This window comes from Stegostoma tigrinum, unplaced genomic scaffold (assembly GCF_030684315.1).
Source record: "Stegostoma tigrinum isolate sSteTig4 unplaced genomic scaffold, sSteTig4.hap1 scaffold_127, whole genome shotgun sequence".
Lineage (NCBI taxonomy): Eukaryota > Metazoa > Chordata > Chondrichthyes > Orectolobiformes > Stegostomatidae > Stegostoma > Stegostoma tigrinum.
The window spans coordinates 825,590-847,426 of NW_026728075.1; the positions used below are offsets into that span (position 1 = coordinate 825,590).

General features: G+C 44.5%; 1 long non-coding RNA gene across 2 annotated transcripts in view; it reads left to right on the forward strand.

The window, feature by feature from the left end:
* Positions 1–21,837, forward strand: part of LOC132207709 (uncharacterized) — a 49,820-nt gene that overhangs the window by 19,766 nt on the left and 8,217 nt on the right. For both annotated transcript variants that reach the window (XR_009443723.1, XR_009443724.1), the window contains exon 2: positions 20,553–20,762. This is a non-coding gene — a long non-coding RNA (uncharacterized LOC132207709). The remainder of the gene's footprint in view (positions 1–20,552; positions 20,763–21,837) is intronic.

Here is a 21,837-nt window from a genome sequence, read left to right on the forward strand (position 1 = left end):
CAGGGCTCTCTGGGTGAGGGACTTCACTACTAACTCTGCTCTGGACTGTTTCATTAAGTACCCTACTGATCGAATTGGTCAAGTCTGAAAGGACGAGCCTGCTTGACTGGATCTGTGGCAGGTGCTGAAAGAACCAACAAGAGGGAAAAATCTATTTGATCTTGTTCTCACCAAGAGGTGTCTGTCCCTGATTGTATTGGTGAGAGAGACCACTACACAGTCTTTGCGGAGACAAAGTCTTGTTTTGGCTTTGAGTGTACCCTCCATTTTGTCATGTGGCACTAACACCATGGTAAATGGGACAGGCTTCAAACACATCTAGCAGCTCAAGACTGGGCATTCCAAAAGGGCATCAGCTTAAGACTGGGCATTCAGAAGGGGCATCAACAGCAGCGGAATTTTACTCTTACATAATCACATCCAAACATATCCCCCACTCTACCCTTACCATCAAACTAGGGCAACAACCCTTCTTCCGTGAAAAGGGCAGGAGGACATGCTAGAAGCAATGCCAGACATACCTAAAAATGAGGTGTCAACCTGGTGAAGCCACAACATGGGACTACTTGCATGCCATTCAGTGATAGACAGAGCTAAGGTCAGCCCAGAAACAAATCAGCTCTAAGCCCTGCTTTCCCAGCACATCCAAACAGCTAACAGCAAACTGGGGCCACTGTCTTGATTAGTATAACCCCGACAATACTTGAGCAGTGTGACTCCAGCCCAGCTAAAACAACCCACTTGATTGGTACCCCATCCACCAACTTCAACAGTCATGCCCTCCAACCACAGGATGGACAGTGACAGCTACCATGTGGAAAAAGCAGTGAAATACTCTCTATAGCTCCTTTGACAGTACCTTCCAAATCTGCGACCTCTCCCAGCTCGAAGGATTGGGCCAGTAGATACATAGGATCACCACCACCTGCAGGTTCCCCTCCGAGTCACACATGATCCTGACTCAGAAATATTTATCATTATTCCTTCACTGTCAACTGGGGCAAAATCCTGGAAATTCCTTTCATGTGGTGTTTCTACATTTCAGAACATGCAGTGATTCAAAAAATGCTTCTCACTACCTTCGCTGGTAGTCAAAGGTGATTATCGATGAACAATCAATGTTAATGTAGCCAGAGATTCCCAGGTCCCATGAATGAATTTTTAAAAAATAGATTTCCTAACTTGATTCTGTATTCCTTACTACCCTTACCTAAATAAATAAATTCAGATTTGAGATTTTCAGTTGATCCTCACATTTAACAGCTTTTTGAGGGGGTTTGAGTTGGTGGGGGTGAGGTCCCAATTTCAGGATTCAACTCTGCAGTGGGTGAAGAAATGCTTTCTGACATCAGCCTGAACAGCCTAGCTCTAAGTTTAACATTATATTCCCTTATTTCAGACTGTATGACCAGAAAAAAATAGTTTCTCTTCATATACCTCATCAAATCATTTTAAGCAGATCAATTTGTAAACTCCCTAATCTTCTAAATTTGGGAATTAAGCCAAGTTTTTGCAGCCTGCCCCACACTTGAACTCTTGTAGCCCCAATATCATTGTGCAGACAAAAACATCCCAAATACCCTCTGATAATCTGGAATTGTTAAGCAAAGCTGAGAAAAAAATATTGACCTACACTGTATTCATACTTGGGCACTGCTACTGAATTTCTTGAAATAATACCATGAAATATTCAATCCAATGTTGAGGTTGAAATTGACTGATTCCTGGGATGACAGGATTGTTGTATGAAGAGAGTCAAGATCAATTAGAACTGTATTCAGTGCTGTTCAGCAGATTGGGGGTGGGGGGGGTGGAGGGGTGCGTCCGAAACACCTGTAAAATTCTAACTGGAATAGGCAGAGTAAACCCAAGAAAGGATATTTCTGAGGAGTGGGGAGTTCAGAACCAGGAATGATAATGTAAAGATATGGGTAGGCCATTTAGGACTTAGATGAGGAGAGATTCCTTCATGCAGAGAGTGGTGAGCCTGTGGAATTCACTGCCAAAGAAATCAGCTGGGGCCAATACATTGAATATTTTCAAGAAGGAGACAAGCATAGTTCCTGCAGTGAAAGGGATGAGACAGTATAGTTAAAAGAGGGAACAGGATACTTGAGTTGGATGACCAGCACGATCATAATGGCAGAGCTGGCTCAAAGGGCTGAATGGCCTACTCCTATTCCTATTTTTTTGTGTTTCTATCCAGAAAGGGTATAATAGAACAAAAACAAAGATGCTGGAAAAGCTCAGCAGGTCTGGCAGCATCTGCAAAGGGAAAAACAGAGTTAATGTTTCGGGTCCAGTGACCATTCCTCAGAACTCTTCAGGTTTTTTTAATATGGGAGTATGATAGAATTGGTTTTTGCCAGCTCAGTCTCATCATGGCCTTCTCAATGTTTCATCGTATAGGATATATTTCCTGACTCCTGTGGAGAATTATGTTGAATTTACAGCACAGAAACAGGCCATTCTGCTCAACTAGGGTAAGCTGCTATTTATACTTCGTATGAGTCCTCATACCTTCCTCATCTTCACTTTATCAGCACGTCCTTCTGCTCCTTTTTTATTCATGTACTTGCCTAACTTCCATTGTAAGCCCACCATTGTTAGTCACCATCATCAGCTATCCCTGCATTTGAGGATGATGTCTACTCAGGATTGCAAATTTCTGCTGTGGGCCTTCATGTGGCTGAACTGTAATCAACATGGCTTAGAGTAGGATTTCCAACCTTCTCGGATTTCTCTGGAATTCCTTGAGGATTGAAGATTGTGAGAGAAAAATCCAGGGACGTTGAAAATGGTGTTTCTTTGAATACTTCAATTTCTTAATTAAACAAATTTTGGAAATAGAGGAAAACAGTCCAGTACTTGGACATCTTGTGTGATTATAGTCCAAGAATATGTTCAGTGGCAATTCCGGTTGACAGTCATGCGGTAAAAGATCTTTATCCTGGTAAAAGAAATTTCAATGTTTTGCAATGTGTTTTTGTAAAAAAATAACTCATGGGATGTTGGTGACAAAGTCGACATTTGCTGATCATTGTTTATTGAACTTGCGAAAGGGGCTGCCTTGCTGAATTGCTGGCAGTTTGTGCAGTGAAAGTGCTCTCAGTGATGCTGATAGATGGGGTGGTTTCCGAACTCATTGCAAAACATGCAGTTACAATGCAATTTCTACACATGGAGCTCTGAAACCAGCTGGAACTCACTGATGTCAGGCCCAGCGAGCTCAGGACCCTCAATGTCAGTTTCATCCTATTGCAGCTCAAGGAGCGTGTAACCTTGAAATCAGAGCTAGGCTGTTCCAGACGTACTTCTTGAACAAAGGTTGCTGAAAGCATTGGAAAGCTCTTCCCCTCAAAACCTATCGAGGTGGGAGATCAATCCTTTTTGTCTGTTTGAGTTTGGAATGCATATTTATTGTTCATCCCTATCTGCGCTTGAGAAAAAGGTCATGAACTGCCTTCTTGAACGTCTGCTTTTGATGTGGTGTAGGACATCACAGTGTTGTCAGGGAGGGAGTTTGAAGGATCTGACTCAGCAGCAAAGAAGCAGCGATATAGTTCCAAGTACGTATAGTGAGTGATTTTAAGGTGGTGCTCCCATGAGTCAGTTCTCCTTGTTTATCTAAATAGTAGTGATCACCAGTTTGGAAGGTGATTGAGATTTTATAAGAGTCTTGTTGAAGCAAGTTGGGCTTTTGGAGTTAAATCAGAGAACAGTCATGATGTAATTGAACAGTGGAAGAAGTTCAAGGACTGAATGGCCTCCTGTTCTTATTTTCTGGACAGATAAAACGGAGCACGTGCACACACAACTCAACTTTCCTGTGTATGACTGACCGCCTCAGTCAAAAGGTTGAAAATTAAGTGTGAAGTAAAAGTGCCATTATAATTCACACAAAACCAAAGCAATCAATTTGTACGATTAAGCACCAACTTCCCTGTTTGAGTGCAAGTGTTCCTTCTCTTCATTGTTGAACTTTGATTGCATTTTTAAATTTTTTAAAATGACCTTTGTTTTGCTTTGTTCTTTAACTAAATGAGACATTAGATTTTCATCCCAAGTACAGAAAAACCTCATGCATAGATTCTTATGTGGCCTATTTTCAACCAGCTATTGTTTCAAATCTGGCCTTGCTACTCTACTGTTCCAGGCTGTCAGAAATCTAATGACTTTGTAGTATTTTATTCAGGAAAGCTGCTGCTGTTTCTAAGACACAAGGAGCCTAAAGGTTTACGGTGACTTAAATAGACCTGGCAACAGCAACACAGCAATGTCACATGCGGACTATCAGTTGTCACCCTTCTATTGACAAGTGTTTTTGTTTCCCATTGTAATTAGTTCCGTTCAATGCAATGTGTTTTCCTAGCTAGCTCAATGACGAGGTGAAGATCTGTGCCCTTAGAGTCCTGGATGATTGTCGAATTAACAGATATTCTGATCTGTCTTTATGAGAGCAGATTTTTCTTTAACTCTTGATTTATTTCTGTTTTGTTAAATCAACAAACTTCTGGTTTGGCAACATTTTTTGTTTCTCTCCGAGTGTGAATGTTATTGATAAGTGGACCAAAATGATGCTTTCCAGGATTAAGTAAATGCAGTCAAGTGTCTGGATGATCCTAAGGGCTAATCTTGAGGAACCTATCAGCAGAGCTGCTAAAACTGGCACGAACTAACAGATTCTGTACACTTCACATTCACTTGCCATCTGTAATCAAAGTTGCATTTGTATAGTGCCTTTGCCATAGCTACCAAGCCCCAAGGCATGTCAGAGGAGCAGAATCAAACAGGGAGCCATACTGAGTGAAAGAAAGTGTTTGAGAAGTATCTTATAGGAGGAGACAGGGATAAAGAGGTCTCTGGAATGAATTCCAAACCTCAGGTTGGAAATGGCTAAATGCTTGACCAGCAATGGGTCAAAGGAGTAAGGCTTGCACACAAGGCCTGAGTTGTAGGAGATCAGAGATCTGCTTGTTTAAGAGAAGGTTGTAGAAGTAGTGTCCTCATCAACTGACCAAATGCAGCTTTGCAGAATACCACACTGCCTACATGAAAATCTGTTTGATGTACTACTTCTACATATCTAAAGCCAGTAATCAACAGTAACAATGCATTTAGCTGTAGCTGCTCTTGTATGCTAAAAGCTGATTTCTGATATGTGCTCATTTATCAGAGTGTGGCTAGAAGATGTTTTGATTTATCTCATGTAAAGTTTGAAGATCAGGTCCTCCTCACTGATAATTCAGTTCGTAGAATGCCCACAGAATGGAAGCAGACCATGCGACCCATTGAGCTCACACTGACCTTCCAAAGAGTATCCCACCCAAACCCAACCCCCTATCACCGTAACCCTGCATTTCCCATGGTTAACCCACCCAGCTTGCGCATCCCTGGGCACTATGGACAATTTAGCATGGCTAATCCACCTAACCTGCACTTGTTTGAACTGTGGAGAAAACCAAAACACCTGGAGGAAACCTACACAGACAGAGGGAGAACGTGCAAACTGCACACAGACACTCATCTGCGAACCTGGGTCTCTGGCACTTGAGGCCTAACCACTGAGTCACCATACTGCCCCTTCCGCTGTATATCAGAAACCCAATTTTTCTCCTTTATCTCATTGGTTCTACATTGCTACAGGCCAAGAAGCATTCTCATTTCCTTTGCCGTTTTCACAAGTTTCTTCCTGAGAGGTGGAAGGACTGTTCACACACAATAGCCAATGGCCTCAATCCAGTTTTTAGACGGCCCACTGGTCAGTGTTGAATCTTTTCAGAATGCCGTTTTTGCATCTGTATATTCTGTTGGTGCAGAACCAATTTTGACAACAGAAAATGGGGTCTTGTTTGCTTCCACATGTTTTGTGGCTATTTTGTGCTGGAGAATTGTGATAATAGCTGTATATTTGTCTTGGACTTCACCTCAATCCAAGCTGACCCAAAGCCCTGTTTGAGATTCTGTGAAATTCCAGCACTGACAGATTTAATGCAAAGAACGGCACAGATCCATAACCATCGGCTTAACGGAGCTTTCATCAACTTAAGTTCAGAAGACTATTTTTAACTTCTCTCTAATCTGTCTATATTGCAGTATAATTTTTTTTCTAATGTTTCTACTGTAAAAATGCACTTGTATCCAAACAATGCAACATTGTTTTCCATGACCACTTAATGAATATATGGCAGAGATCCTGAAAGCTTGCAATCACGTCATTGTTATGAGATTTTCGTTATATGAGGAATCCGATATTGTGCTCGATTTTTCATCTCCCTTTTGTCGTGATTCTATTCTGTAATGCAAACCATTATCTTCAAACCCAAAACAAACTACGCTTCCTGGCCACAGATTCCTTTTCCTGGCATCTGTCAGAGGCTGGAGCCTGTTTGCGCACTCGGTGGTGTCATATGTGACTCTGAGATGAGCTTCCAATCACTTATCCACAATGTAGAGTCAGACCTGCCCAATTCCCCCTTTGTAACATCATTTGATTTTGCCCCTCTGAGCTCTTTCCTACCACCAACGTCACCTCCAACCCACTCCTTTTTTGTGTCTCTGTTTGATTAAAACCTGTATAATTTTTTTTAGTTCCCCACCGCATCCCAAAACCAGTTCAGTTCGTCCCCTCCCCCCACTGCACGACACAACCAGCCCAGCTCTTCCCCTCCACCCACTGCATCCCAAAACCAGTCCAGCCCGTCTCTGCCTCCCTCAACTTTTGGGATGCAGTGGGTGAAGGGGAAGAGCTGGGCTGGTTGTGTGGTGCAGTGGGGGGAGGGGACGAACTGGGCCCAGTTCGTCCCCTCCACCGACTGCACCACACCCATCCCTTCCTCCCACCCCAAGCCACACCTCCATCTCCTACCTACTTACCTCATCCCACTTCCTTGACCTGTCTGTCTTCCCTGGACTGACCTATCCCCTCCCTACCTCCCCACCTATACTCTCCTCTCCACTTATTTTCTTTTCTCTCCATCTTCGGTGTGCCTCCCCCTCTCTCCCTATTTATTCCAGAACCCTCACCCCATCCCCCTCTCTGATGAAGGGTCTAGGCCCAAAGCGTCAGCTTTTGTGCTCCTGAGATGCTGCTGGGCCTGCTGTGTTCATCCAGTCTCACATTTTATGATCTTGGATTCTCCAACATCTGCAGTTCCCATTATCACTTGACTTTGTGAACTGGCTGTGGTATGAGACCAACTCTAGTTGAAGAGATGCATTTCATAGGCATAGAGATATAAAGATTGCAGGAGATTTGTCTCGACATGGTCGGGGAAGAAAATCCATTGAGATAGACTTTACTACTCCTGGTGGATTAGGAAACTATAAAAATTGAGGGAAGTACCTGGAGAGGGCCACTTGAAGCTGCTAGAATGTAAAACATGGAAATACAAATCCATTGTAGGGTTGGAGCTACTGCATATGGTTTACAATGTGCATGGAATGTGCAATGTGTGGGTAAGTTTAAAAGGCAAATGATCCTTTTTGTAGTTCAAAATCTAAGTTGTCTTTCATAATAATGCTTAATCAATGGTGTTTTGGTCATCTGTTGCAGTACAGGTTTTAAAATATAAGTTTCAGTAGTGTTACTGTTTTTAACTATTAAATGGAATTCTGGCTTTCTTTTTGAATGTCATTGAGCTCAACAGTTATCATAATACAATCAAAATTTGTGTTTTCATGGCCAAAACATGGTTACATTGTTGCTTGCAGTAGTTTGCTGTTTTCTACTTTACAGTGGTGACTACAATTCAGAAAGTATTTCATTGGCTTTGATTGCTTTGAGATGCCCTGAACTTGTGAAAAGCATTGCACTAATGCAGTTTTTCTTTAAGACTGTTCCAATTAGTCTCTCAGGATGGTTGGATGACAAAAGGTTGTTGAATACTGATTCAAGGTAGTGGAACTCTAAGTCTGGGAGTGGGAAATAATGGAATCATAACTGCCGAGATTTTTTCCCCTTTTTGCTTTCTTTCTTCTCATGGGGAAATAAAGCACCCTATCCCCTGCAGTGCCCACTCTTTCGGTCCATTTTTTAAATAGAAATTATGATTGACCTACTTTTCTAATCAAACTGTTCAGAACTGCCTAACTTTCTAATGCGAGAGATAAACAGCTGACAATGATACACAAAGTATGCTTTTCTTTTCCCATATTCAAAGTTCTTCACCTTGCTCAGATTTAAACAAGCTGGATGATCTGCAGTTCTGAATAAAGTTGCTGTGATAGGTACATTAGTATGATATAAGGCCCATAAATGCAAAATTAGTAGAGGGTTAGCGCAGAGCAGTCAAATCTCTGCAATGCCAACAGAGGCATTCATGACCAGCAACAGAAGCATCCACTGGAAACCTATTTAAACACAGAGAGCAGGATTCACCTTTTTAAGAGCTGCAAAGAGCCAAATGGGTGATGTGAACGAGTAAATATCATTCTTAACAATTCTCATGTGTTGGCTTTTACAGGATGTTTTAATCTTTCAGATCTGGGTCAGATTGTTTTGCAACAATGCTTGTTATGAGAGCAAATTGGCCAATTAAAGCTGAATTAATGCAAAAATGTTTACGCATTCTGAATTGATGTTTGAAATAATTTGTGTATTAAAAATGAACTGTACTCATTAGAGCGCACTCCAAACGTGAAATAATAAGCAGGAACCGTCCATTGTGCAGTGAGAGCTGCTGATTGTGGCTGCGTGTTGGAGCTTTTAAGGTTGAAAACTGCCCTTTGCTTCACCTTAATAATAAAATGTGAGGCTGGATGAACACAGCAGACCCAGCAGCATCTCAGGATGCTGCTTGGGCCTGCTGTGTTCATCCAGCCTCACATTTTATGATCTTGGATTCTCCAGCATCTGCAGTTCCCATTATCACTTTGCTTCACCTGCTGGTCTATTTTAGACATGACTGGCAGAACACTCCAAAGACATGAGCCTCTGGCATTGCCTTCAATGTTCCAAGTGTCTTTCATGGAAACCCGTGGCTCCTTCATGATTGAAAATCAGTAAGTAAGTGGTCTCTCAGTGCATGCTGGAAACAACAGACTGGCATCAGGAAATGACGACAAAAGCTTTTGGTTTGTCGCAAACTCCTAAATGGCATCCTGATATCTGTCAGGCAAGCCACCACGCTAGTCTGCATTTGTTGTATTTTCTGCAGTGAACAACATTTCCACACAAGATGGTTGACATAAGCAGTAGGAACTGCAGATGGTGGAGAATCTGAGATAACAAGGTGTAGAGCTGGATGAACACTGCAGGCCAAGCAGCATCATAGGAGCAGGAGACCTGATGTTTCGGGCCTAGGCCCTTCTTCATAAATTTCTGAAGAAGGGCCTAGGCCCAAAACGTCAGCTTCCCTGCTCCTATGATGCTGCTTGGCCTGCTGTGTTCATCCAACTCTACACCTTGTTATCTCTGGCTGAGATAGGAACAGGAACTGGACCTCAGCCTGTTACTCAAACTCTTCAAGTGCCTGAAACCACTGCACTGCTTGTAGGAGGGAGTAGCAGGGTTGTGTCTGGGCTCTTGCCTGGGGCTCACCCACTCCCATCTGTTTTCTTTCACTTTTTATTCTTTTTATTTCTGCTTTTTTTTCCTGGATTATCTTTTTGACGTGTGAGTCACCCGGATTGACGTTGCAGTGAGCACGGGCCACGTGAAGACTGGTAGCTGCTTCCTGGCAGTCAGAAACCATGGCAATGGCATCAGGGACGTCCTCACGTGGGGCCAGCAGCTGCTGTGCACGCTTCAAGATGGCGGCACCGGCAAGAGAACACCTTGGGTGAAGGCAGCCAGAGCGAGGCTCTTGGCGAGGTGGTCGCCAGCAGAGCCAGGGACTCCTGGATGTGGTGGGCCTAGAGTGGGAACTCCTGGCATCATCAAGGTGGCAGTGCGGGCAGGCACCGCTGATTGCAGGCCTGGAGCAGGGACCCCTGGTTATTGGCAAGGTGGCGACGGATTGCAATCGGGAATTCCCGTATGTGGGGCGATTATGTGTTGAGCACGGGACTTGGTGACAGTGATGTGAGCCCCGTGGCAAGGCTCCTGAAGAGTGGCGACACCTATGTTGGTGGACCTGGCACAGATGGTGCAAGACGGCGCAAGAGGGCTGGCAGTGCAGATGTCTTTGGTGAGCCGGCTCAGAGTCATCCTGGAGGCAGTGGAACAAAAACTTTCTTTTTACTCTTTTTATTCTCAGACCATCCATAATGGCACTGTATTGCGGAAACAGTTGGAGCTTTTCACTGTATCTTACCGTATTATTCACTGCAAGTGACAATAAATAATTCAATACAATTCACTGCGGGCAGCTAGAGGTGGGCTTTAAATATGGGTATAGCTACCATCACTGAAAACCCACCAACTAATAATGGACCAGGAGCTGCATGAAAATCTATCATGCTAGTACAGCTATAAAATACAAGACACAAACCGTTCAGTGTTGTTTTTTTCCTTCGCCTAATGTCCATCACTTCCATTAAATTCAGCGTTCAGTATAATACTGCAATTGTGCTTTCTGTGTTTGAATTTTCATTTGGAACGTTTTTGCATTTCTCACTGAAATTTCTTCACATGGCGCTTTCATCTTTTGGTGCTCTCTCTCTCTCTCTCTCTCTCTCTCTCTCTCTGAGTCTCTCCAGCAGTGTGAGCTGTTGCTTGTCCTTTGAATGCAGAAACTTGGTCATTTCTGCACAAACATGATGAAAAGGTTCTGTGTCTAAGGGGAAATCCATTGATACATCAGGATAGTTTCTGCAAGTTATTATCTCCTACCCTCAGAAGTGAAATTTATGAGATATATTGCCTGGTAGTTCAGGGGTTCAAATCCCACAGCAGGGGACGACAGAAAGAGTGCTCCACTGCCTGAGGTATTGTAATTAAGATGAAACATTAACCCTCTCAGCTCGATGCAAAAAATCCCACATGTAATCATGGACATTCTTCTTGCTAATCTGGCTGGGATTTATTCCCACAATAAGTATCATGAAAGCAAACAAAAAAAAACAGATTTTCTAGTCATTGTCATGTTACTGTGTGTGTGTTCTTATGTTTATTTTTATTCAGTTGTGGGACGTGGGCCATCACTATCTGGGTCAGCATTATTGCCCGTCCCTGGTTACCCTTGGGAAGGTGGTGGTGAGCTGCCTTCTTGAACCACTGCAATCCGCATGCTGTTAGGGAGGGAATTCCAGTCTTTTGACCTCGCAACAGTGGAAAAAAAACAGTGATATATTTCCAAGTCAGGATGCTGAGTGGCTCGGAGGGGAACAGGCATGTGGTGGTGTTCCCATGTATTTGCTGTGCTTGTCCTAGATGGAATTGGTAGTGGATTTGGAAGGTGCTGTCTGAGAGTCTTTGGTGAATTTCTGCAGTGCATCTTGTAGATAGTACAGAGTGCTGCTACTGAGTGTCAGTAGTCGTGGGAAAGGATATGGGACCAATCAAGCATGCCGCTTTGTCCTGGAAGGTGTCAAGTTTCTTGAATGTTGGAGCTGCACCTGTCCAGGCGAGAAGGGTGTATTCCATCATATTCCTGACTTGTGTCTTGTCGACGATGCACAGGCTTTAGGGAGTCAAGAGGTAAATTATTCACCACAGTATTCCTCGCCTCTGATGTGCTCTTGTGGCCAATCTATTTGTGTGCCAAGCCTAGTTGAGTTTCTAGTCAATGGTAACCCCCAGGAGATAATGGGAACTGCAGATGCTGGAGAATCCAAGATAATCAAGTGTGAAGCTGGATGAACACAGCAGGCCGAACAGCATCTCGGGAGCACAAAAACTGACGTTTCAGGTGTAGACCCTTCATCAGAGAGGGGGATGGGGAGAGGGTTCGGGAATGAATAGGGGGAGAGGGGGAGGCGGACCGAAGATGGAGAGAAAAGAAGATAGGTGGAGAGGAGAGTATAGGTGGGGAGGTAGGGAGGGGATAGGTCAGTCCAGGGAAGACGGACAGGTCAAGGAGGCGGGATGAGGTAGTAGGTAGGAAATGGAGGTGCGGCTTGAGGTAGGAGGAAGGGATGGGTGAGAGGAAGAACAGGCTAGGGAAGCGGAGACCGGCTGGACTGGTTTTGGGTTGCAGTGGGGGGAGGGGATGAGCTGGGCTGGTTTTGGGATGCGGTGGGGGAAGAGGAGATTTTGAAGCTGGTGAAGTCCACGTTGATTCCATTGGGCTGCAGGGTTCCCAAGCGGAATATGAGTTGCTGTTACTACAACCTTGGGGTGGCATTATTGTGGCACTGCAGGAGGCCCATGATGGACATGTCATCGAAAGAATGGGAGGGGAAGTTAAATTGGTTCGCGACTGGGAGGTGCAGTTGGTATACTGTATCCATTGTACCCTGTGTGGCTTCCTCTACATTGGGGAAACCAAGCGGAGGCTTGGGGACCGCTTTGCAGAACACCTCCGCTCGGTTCACAATAAACAACTGCAACTCCCAGTCGCGAACCATTTTAACTCCCCCTCCCGTTCCTCAGACGACATGTCCATCCTGGGCCTCCTGCAATGCCACAATGATACCACCCGAAGGTTGCAGGAACAGCAACTCGTATTCCGCTTGGGAACCCTGAAGCCCAATGGTATCAATGTGGACTTCACCAGCTTCAAAATCTCCCCTTGCCCCACCGCATCCCAAAACCAGCCCAGTTCGTCCCCTCCCCCCACTGCATCACACAACCAGCCCAGCCTGTCTCTGCCTCCCTAACCTGTTCTTCCTCTCACCCATCCCTTCCTCCCACCTCAAGCCGCACCTCCATTTTCTGCCTCTGAACCTCATCCCACCTCCTTGACCTGTCCGTCTTCCCTGGACTGATATATCACCTCCCTACCTCCCCACCTATACTCTCCTCTCCACCTATATTATTTTCTCTCCATCTTCGGTCCGCCTCCCCCTCTCTCCCTATGTATTCCAGAACCCTCTCCCCATCCCCCTCTCTGATGAAGGGTCTAGGCCCGAAACGTCAGCTTTTGTGCTCCTGAGATGCTGCTGGGCCTGCTGTGTTCATCCAGCCCCATATTTTGTTGTCTTCCTTTAGTTTGTTGTTTGATTACGAAATATACATGGTGAAAGGATTACCACATAGCACATTTTGCAGCATACCACATTAGTGGCGCCGATACGGTCATCAATGTCACGGAGGAAGAGATGGGGTTTAGGGCCAGTGTAGGTACGGAAGAGGGATCGTTCCATGTCACCTGCAAAGAGGCAGGCATAGCTTGGGCCCATGTGGATACCCTGGCCACCCACTTTGCCTGTAGGAGGTGGGAGGATTTGAAAGAGAAGTTTTAGTTTTCAAGGACCGCAACTACCCCCCACCCCCCGGCAGTGGTCGAAAACACCCTAGACCGGGTCACCCACATTTCCCACAACTCACCCCTCACACCCGCTCCCCGTAACAACAACCAAAACAGAGTCCTCCTCGCCCTCACGTACCACCCCACCAACCTTCGGATTCAATGCATCATCGCCGACACTTCTGCCATCTGCACTCTGACCCTACCACCGAAGACATTTTTTCCCTCGCCACCCTTAGGTGACTCCCTTATGCGCTCCACACTCCCCTCCAGCACCCCGTACACGCGGCACTTTTCCCTGCAACTGCAGGAAGTGCTTCACCTGTCTCGATACCTCCCCCCTCACCCCCATCCCAGGCGCCAAGAAGAAATTTCCACATCAAGCAGATGTTCACCTGCACATCTGCTAATGTGATATACTGTATTCGCTGTTCCCAATGTAGCCGCCTCTACATCGGGGAAACCAAGCGGAGGCTTCGGGACCTTTGCAAGTCACTAATGCACGAAAGAACTGCACCTACCAGTTGCGAACCGTTTCAACTCTCCCTCCCAATCCTCAGATTACATGTCCATCCTGGGTCTCCTGCAGTGCCACCAGAAGATTGCAGGAGCAGCACCTCACATTCCGCTTGGGAACCCTGCAGCTCAGTGGTATCAATGTGGACTTCACAAGCTTCAAAATCTCCCCTCCTGCTCCCGCAACCCAAAACCAACCCACCTATTCCATCCTGCCACCTCAAGCCCCACCCCCACCTCCGACCTACTAGCCTCTTCCCGCCCCCTTGACCTGTTCGTCCTCTCTGGACTGCCCTGTCTGCTCCCTAACTTCCCACCTGCACTCCATCCATGCTTCTTTGACCTGCCTGTCTCCTGTCCACCTATCTTTTCCTTTATCCAACTTCTATCCGCCTCCCGCTCTCTCCCTATTTATTTCAGAACCCCCTCTCCCTCCTCCATTTCTGAAGAAGTGTCTAGGCCTGAAACGTCAGCCTTCCTGTTGCTCTGATGCTGCTTGGCCGGCTGTTTTCGTCCAGCTGTACACCTTGTTACCTCAAAGAAAATCTCAGTGGCCCTGACCAGTTTTTCAATTCCTCTCACAAGGGAAGTACCAGAGGGTTGGAGAACAGAATGTGGTTTCACTTATCAAGATAAATGCAAAACTATTCAATTCCAGTGGAGGTTTGAGATGCAGTGTTGATGTTTGTTCTATGTAGTAGCCTGGCCTTAACTTGTCCTGTGGTGAGATGTAATTTGAAGGGGATGCTGTGCTTTTTTTAACTCGTTTTGGTACGGTATGTGTTACTTGACCTTGTCAGCCTATTTTATAGAGTCATAGTCGTACAGCGTGGAAATGGGCCCTTAGGTCCAACATAATCCCAAACTAAACTAGTCCCAACTGCCTCTTCGTGGCCCAAATCCATTCAGCCTTGTCCTATTTATAAACCTCGATCAGGTCACCTTTCATCCCCCTTTGCTCCAGTGAAAAAAGTTCCAGCTGACCCAACCCTCCTTTATCACTGAAACCTTCCATGCTCAGCAACAATCTGGTAAATTTCTTCTGTGCCCACTCTTGCTTAAAAATATCCTTCTAAAATAGGGCAACTGTAAATTTGTACTGTAGAAATCTTCAAGACGAGAAAAACATAAAAGCAAACAAACCAGGAAATGAAGGGATCAAATTGTAGTTCAGGAAGTGGAAAAATGGAAGTGGCTTGAGTGCAGCATGTTCTGGACTAACGTGAACTGTAGTTCTGAAAGGGCATTGCACCGGTGTGGGTGGAAAGTTGGAGATGAAATAGTGACTTGAATCTTCAAGTACGCTCTCTGTCCAATTGATGTTGGAAACTCCTTCATGTTTCTAATGACGAATCCCAGGGATCGCTGCTGTTGTCTAGCTGATAGCCAGCCTTCAAAGTGTTTCAAAGAGGAAAAGAACAAAGAAAATTACAGCACAGGAACAGGCCCTTTGGCCCTCCAAGCATGCGCCGTTCCAGATCCTTTATGTAAACCTGTCACCTGTTTTCCAAGGATCTGTTCCCTTTGCTCCCTGCCCATTCATGTTTCTGTCTAGATACATCTTAAATGACGCTATTGTGCCCGCCTCGAACGCCTGCGTTGACAACGCGTTTCAGGCACCCACGACTCTCTGCATAAAGAACTTTCCACTCATATACCTTAAACTTTTCCCCTCTCACCTTGAAATTGTGACGTCTAGTAATCCCCCCACTCTGAGATGGAAAGCTTCTTGCTATCCACCCTGCCTATACCTCTCATGATTTTGTCGACATCAATCAGGTCCCCCCCTTCAACCTCCGTGTTTCTCATGTAAATAATCCCAATCTACTCAACCTCTGTTCATAGCTAGTGCCCTCCATACCAGGTAACATCCTGGTGAACCTCCTCTGCACCATCTCCAAAGTATTCACGTCCTATTGGTAATGTGGCGACCAGAACTGTGCGCCGTATTCCAAATGTGAATCAAAGTCCTATAAAACTGCAACATGACATGCCAACTCTTATACTTGATACCCCGTCTGATGAATGAAAGCGTGCCGTATGCCTTCTTGACCACTCTATTGACCTGCGTTGCCACCGTCTGGGTGCAATGGACCTGAACACCCAGATCTCTCTGTGCATCAATTTTCCCCAGGGCTTTTCCATTTCCCGTACAGTTCGCTCTTGAATTGGATCTTCCAAAATGCATCACCTCGCATTTGCCCGGATTGAACTCCATCTGCCATTTCTCCACCTAACTCTCCAATCTGTCTATATTCTGCATTCTCCAACAGTCCCCTTCGCTATCCGCTACTATCTGTTTTGCATCGGTTTTGCACAAAACTAGATTTCTGTTCTATTTTTGCAAGTGAATTGTTTCAAATTAGTTGCTGTTCTTTGTAAATCACAATCATGAATGCACATCCAAGCAGTGGGGAGAGGGGGAGAATGGATTTGAGACGTCATGAAGTCGGAGATTTGGTATAATCCGCAAATATTGTCATTATAATTTTTAAAATTCACGAGCATGTCATTGATGTTGCTTTCTTGGGCTGCATTTGCTATCCATCCAGAATTGCTGTTGGGAAGGTTGTGGAGAATCGGCCTGTTGAATAGCTGCAATGCACGTGGTATGAATATATTAATGAACTACTGAGGACAGGAGATGAATTGCTTTTACTCAGTGGAAATGAAGGAACAGTCATACAGTTCCAGATCAGGATTCTGCTGATTTTGACAGGGAACATGCAGATTCTGGAGCTGCTGTTTAAATATTTTTGGGTGGTAGGGTTCACACAATTATCAGGTACTGTGGAAGGAGTTTGATGAATTGGTGCATTGTCTCATTGTAACTCCCCATCTCAAACAACAGTTCATTCTCGATCCATTGTTAATTGTAAATTTTCAGTTCGACCGAAAGGAAAAACAGTATTGAGGGATATGGACCAAAGGCATTATGGAGGTAGGCCACAATTAAGTTATAACCTCATTGGATGGTAGAAAGTGTTCGAAGGGTTGAATGGCTGACTTGTTTTCCTATATCCTTACGTAAGAAGGGGGATCAATCAATGGGATGATTTGACTGCATTGCTGTTGTTTATCGATAGTGTTGTCTGAGTCGCACTCGTTCAGCTGAGTGAAGAGTATTTCATTGACACCCGGATTTGGAGTTTATCGGCAGTGGACAGATGTTGAGAAGTCTACTTGCTGTAGAATCTATTGTCTCTGATCTACGGTTCCAGTCACATTGATGAACATAGATCCAAGAACACTTCAGCAGAGGAACAGGCCCTTTGGCATGCAATGTTGTGCCAAACATGATGCCAAATTTAGCTAAAGCCTTCTGAATGTCCTTGATTCATATCCCTACATTCCTTGTATATTCATGTACGTATATAAAAGTGTCTTAAACGGCCCTATTGTATCTGCTTCCACAGCCACCCCGGCAGTGCTTTTCAGACTCCTACCACTCTCTGTATATAAGAATTGTCTCTGACATCTCCTTTGAACTTTCCCCCTCTCACCTTAAATACATGCCCCCAGTTTTAGACATTTCAAATCTGGGAGAAGGGTTACAGTCAGAATCTGTCTATGCATGTCATAAATTTGTAAACCTCTATCAAGTCTTCCCTCAACCTCTGCCACTGCAGAGAAAACAGCCTGAGTCTTTGCAGCCTCTCCTTTCTAGCTCAAGCCCTCAAATCCAGGCAACCTCTTTTGCACCGTATTCAAAACCTCCACGTCCTTCCTGTAACATGACGACCAGAATTGGATACAATTCTTAAGAGTGCAATACTTAAGGCCGAACCAAAGTGTTCTAAAGCTGGAACATGACATCCTGATTCTTGTGCTCGATTCCCGAACTAATAAAGGCAAGCATGCCATGCGTCTTCTTTGCCACTCTATCAACTTGTGTGGCCCCTTTCGGGGAGCTATGAACTGAATCCCAAGATCCCTGTGTACACAAATGCTGCTCAGGGTCCTGCCATTAACTGTATATTTTTCCTTAACATTTAATTTCCCAAAGTGGAGCACTTCACACTTAATGGATTAAAATTCACTTGCCATTTCTGCAATGGATCTGTATCCTTCTGTATCCTTTTATGACTTTCTACCCTAACTACCAATCTACCAATCATTCTATCGTCTAAAAACTTAGTAACCCATCCATCTATCTTGTCACCTCAGTCATTTTATATATATACCACAACAGCAGAGGTCCCAGTACAGATCCCTGCAGAACACAATAGTCCTGGATCTGCAGCCTAAAAAGCACGTTTCCACCACCACCCTCTGCCTTCTCTGGGCAAGCCAGTTGTGAATCCAAGCAGCTGAGTGACCACGGACCCCATGGATCTTAATCTTCTGGATGATCCTACGGTGAAGCGCCTTGTTTTAAGCCTTGTTAACATCCATGTCAACAATATCCACCACTCTATCTTCAATGATCACATTAGTTACCTCCTCAAAAAATTCAATCAATTTAGTAAGACATGACCTGCCCTGCACAAAGCCATGCTGACTGTCCCTAATTGGGCCATGCTGTTCCAAATATAGATAAATACAATCCCTAAGAATTCTGTCCAATAGCTTCCCAATGAACGATGAGAGACTCTCTAGTCTATAGTTTCCTGGATTGACCCGATTTACCTTCTTGAACAGAAGAAGAACATTTCGCAACTTGCTCGTCCTCAGTACATCTCCAGTGGTTACCAAGGATACAAAGATATTGCTGAATGCCCCGACAATCTCCTCTCTCACCTCGCTCAAAATCCTTGAGTAGATACCATTGGGTCCTGAGGACTTAACCACCTTAATGCTCTTTCTTGATCTCAAAATGCTGTTATCATGTGAGCATGCTCCACACAAATCCCACTATCCTCCACACCCTTCGCCTGAGTGAATAGTGATGCACACTACTCATTTCGGATCTTGCCCATATCCTCTGCTTCCGTACACAAGTTCCCTCCTTTATCCTGAATGATCCTACTTTCTCACTATTTATCCCCTTGTTTTTGATGTATGCACAGAATGCCTTGGGATTTCCTTCAACCCTCCTTGCCAAGGTCATTTCATCGCCCTTTCTTTTTCTGCTTTTTCTAATGTCGGCCCTGTTCGATTTTAGTTTCCTAAACCTGACATATTTCTGTTTTTGTCCCTTTTGACTAACTTCACAACCTCCCCAATTATCCAAGGGTCTTTACCTCGCCATCCTTGTCCTTCCTCCTTCCTGATCCTAAACTCGTAAGCAGGCCTTTAAACAATTCCCATATGGCAAATGTGACAGCTCCCCCCAATTAACACTCCCCAGCTCCTACCTAAAATTGATATAATTTACTCTCCCCCAAGGTCCTGACTTATCCTTCTTCATAGCAATCTTAAAATTGAAGGAGTTGTGATCACTATTTCCAAAATGCTTTCCCACCCTTCTCACCAGTTACCTGACCAGGACAAAGTCCAGCATGGCCCATCTTCTATCCATATACTGTGTCAAGAAACTCTCTTGGATAGACTTAATTAAATTCTTAAGCTCACGGATTCTGTGACAGTCAAAGAGAAGCAGTGAATTTTTCTAACCTCATTTCCAACACCTGGCGCATAGCCTTGCGTGGCTTGGATAGCACTTGTACATTGAAAACAAAAATGTAAGGATGATGTTCAGGTAAGGACATGGAATTTTGTGATGTGGTCATATTCTCTCTTGTTGCAGCTGATTGCTGCTTAGCACTTGTGTGGTGCAAATGTTACTTATCGTTTATCAGGCCAAGCCTGATCGTTGTGCAAGTCTCACTGTATTTTCTCATCATTGATTTCACTGTTGGAAAAGTCATGAATTCTGCTGGACACCTGGACAATATTCAATGAACATTCATGTCTCCACTTTGGTTCAAATGAAGACATGACTTCAACCAGTGCAGGTATCCAGTGAATGCCACTGACTCAATTTTCTATTCGTCTGCTTCACACCACATTCAATCAGAAGTTGCCAGGGTGGAAATGACAGATTGCACTTTCCTTCCTTTTCAAGCTCAGGATCTCTGATCATATTTGTGGTAAATCCTGAATGAGGTTATGAGAAGTGTGAGCCTGACGAAAAGTAAACTGAGCCTTAGTGTGCAACTGTTTGACAGCACTGTCATCCAGATGTTGCATTACTTTGCTGATGATTGAGAATACATTGAGGCCATAATTGGTCAGCACAATTTGTCTGACTATTACATGATAGGTCATCTTTCTCTGAAATGTGAGTGTCGCAAGTGTTTAAAAATGTACTGGAAAACATTTACTGTTGGTGTGCTGACCTTGGGGCACATTGTTCCAATACAGTTTGTCGGATGCTGCCAGGTGCCATGGCATTTGCAGTATCCCGAACATTCAGTCTTGTCATTGCGTGAAATAACTTGATTTGCGAGTAAGTTAAGATCTGTGATGCCTCCTCAGGATGAGGGCAAGAAGATCATCCAGACTGATGCTCTGAATGGTTTGATCTGCCTCTTCACCTTTTGTTCGTAACATCTTGTAATAACTGCCATGTAGCCTGATGAGAAACTCAAGCTCATCTTGATTCATTTGCATTCGAAGGTGCCTATTTTTCCCAAACAAAAGGACCCATCACTGAGTGGGAAGTATGGAGCATGTTATAGACATCAGTGGTGAGACAATGGTGGATCTTGACCAGAAAACCATTGTTATGTTGGTGAAATGCAAACAAAAATCTATATGATGTAAACTTTATTCTCAGCTAATCCCTTTCTCAAATGACAGATTGTGATGTTGGTTCCTGGAAAGCCTCCATTGTTGGAGGACGAGAAGCCGTATCCAATTGAAGCAGCACAGGCTTCTGCGATGACTGTGGAAACCACTGCTTATGCCTTGCTTCAAGCGTTGTCAAGGAATGATATTGACTATGCAACACCGATTGCGAGGTGGCTAACGATGTAACAGAACTATGGTGGTGGATTTCACTCGACGCAGGTAAATTGTTGAGATCACAACAGCAGGCATTCAGATATTTCCATTGATCATGTTACTAACTGGTGGTTGATGCTGTTTGCAATCAAACTGGACACTGCATTTTCATCTGCAGGTTTGGTGCATTGGCACAAATTCCAGTTCTTCAGTGGTGTTAATCCTTGGTTAAATTCTTACATGCACTTTGCCTGTGCATCACTTTTCCTTTTGGCATTGTCCTTGAGCTTTTAGCTTAAATGTATGTATCTCTTCCTCTACCACCACCGCCCCCCGACCGACCCCATTATGGACCTTCTTTTTACCTCGCCTATACCCATATTAATCGAAACAATTTTTTCAGGACCTCCTTCAACCTTCTCTACTCGAAAGAAAACAAGCCAACCTTATCCAGATAAAACAGTGATGCTAGATACAATGGGAACTGCAGATGCTGGAGAATCCAAGAGAACAGTGTGGAGCTGGCTGAACGCAACAGGCCAAGCAGCATCTCGGAAGCACAAAAGCTGATGTTTCAGGCCTAGACCTTTAATCAGAGATCGGCAACAGTGATGCTGCCCGGCCTGCAGTGTTCCCCCAGCTCCACACTGTGTGATCTCAGACTCCAGCATTAGCAGTTATTGCTAACGCAAACGTATCCAGACTCTCCCAAGAGTTAAAATGCTTCACCCCCTCAGAACATCCTGATGAATGTCCTCCACACATGCTCAAATGCAAACACCTCCTTTCTATAATGGAGAGACCAGAACTGCACTGAGCACTTCAGCTGGGGCCTAACAAAAGTCCTGCACAGCTCTTGAGCCATATGCTTTCTGAACTGTCCCTTTAAGCTGCCATTCCATGTTCAGGAATCTGTGGACAAGCACCCCAAGATCACACCATTCCTCTGATCTTCCTAGTGTCCTGACATTTCTTTGAATGATTCCTTGCCTTGTTAGTTTGTCCAAATTGCCTTATTGATCAGGGTTAACATTCCATCTACCGTTGACCTGCCCATTTGACCAATCTGTAACTTTGGATTCGACTTGCTGTATTTTCCTGGACCCCCCGAGCTTTACCTTCTTTGCCACGCTCCCATTTG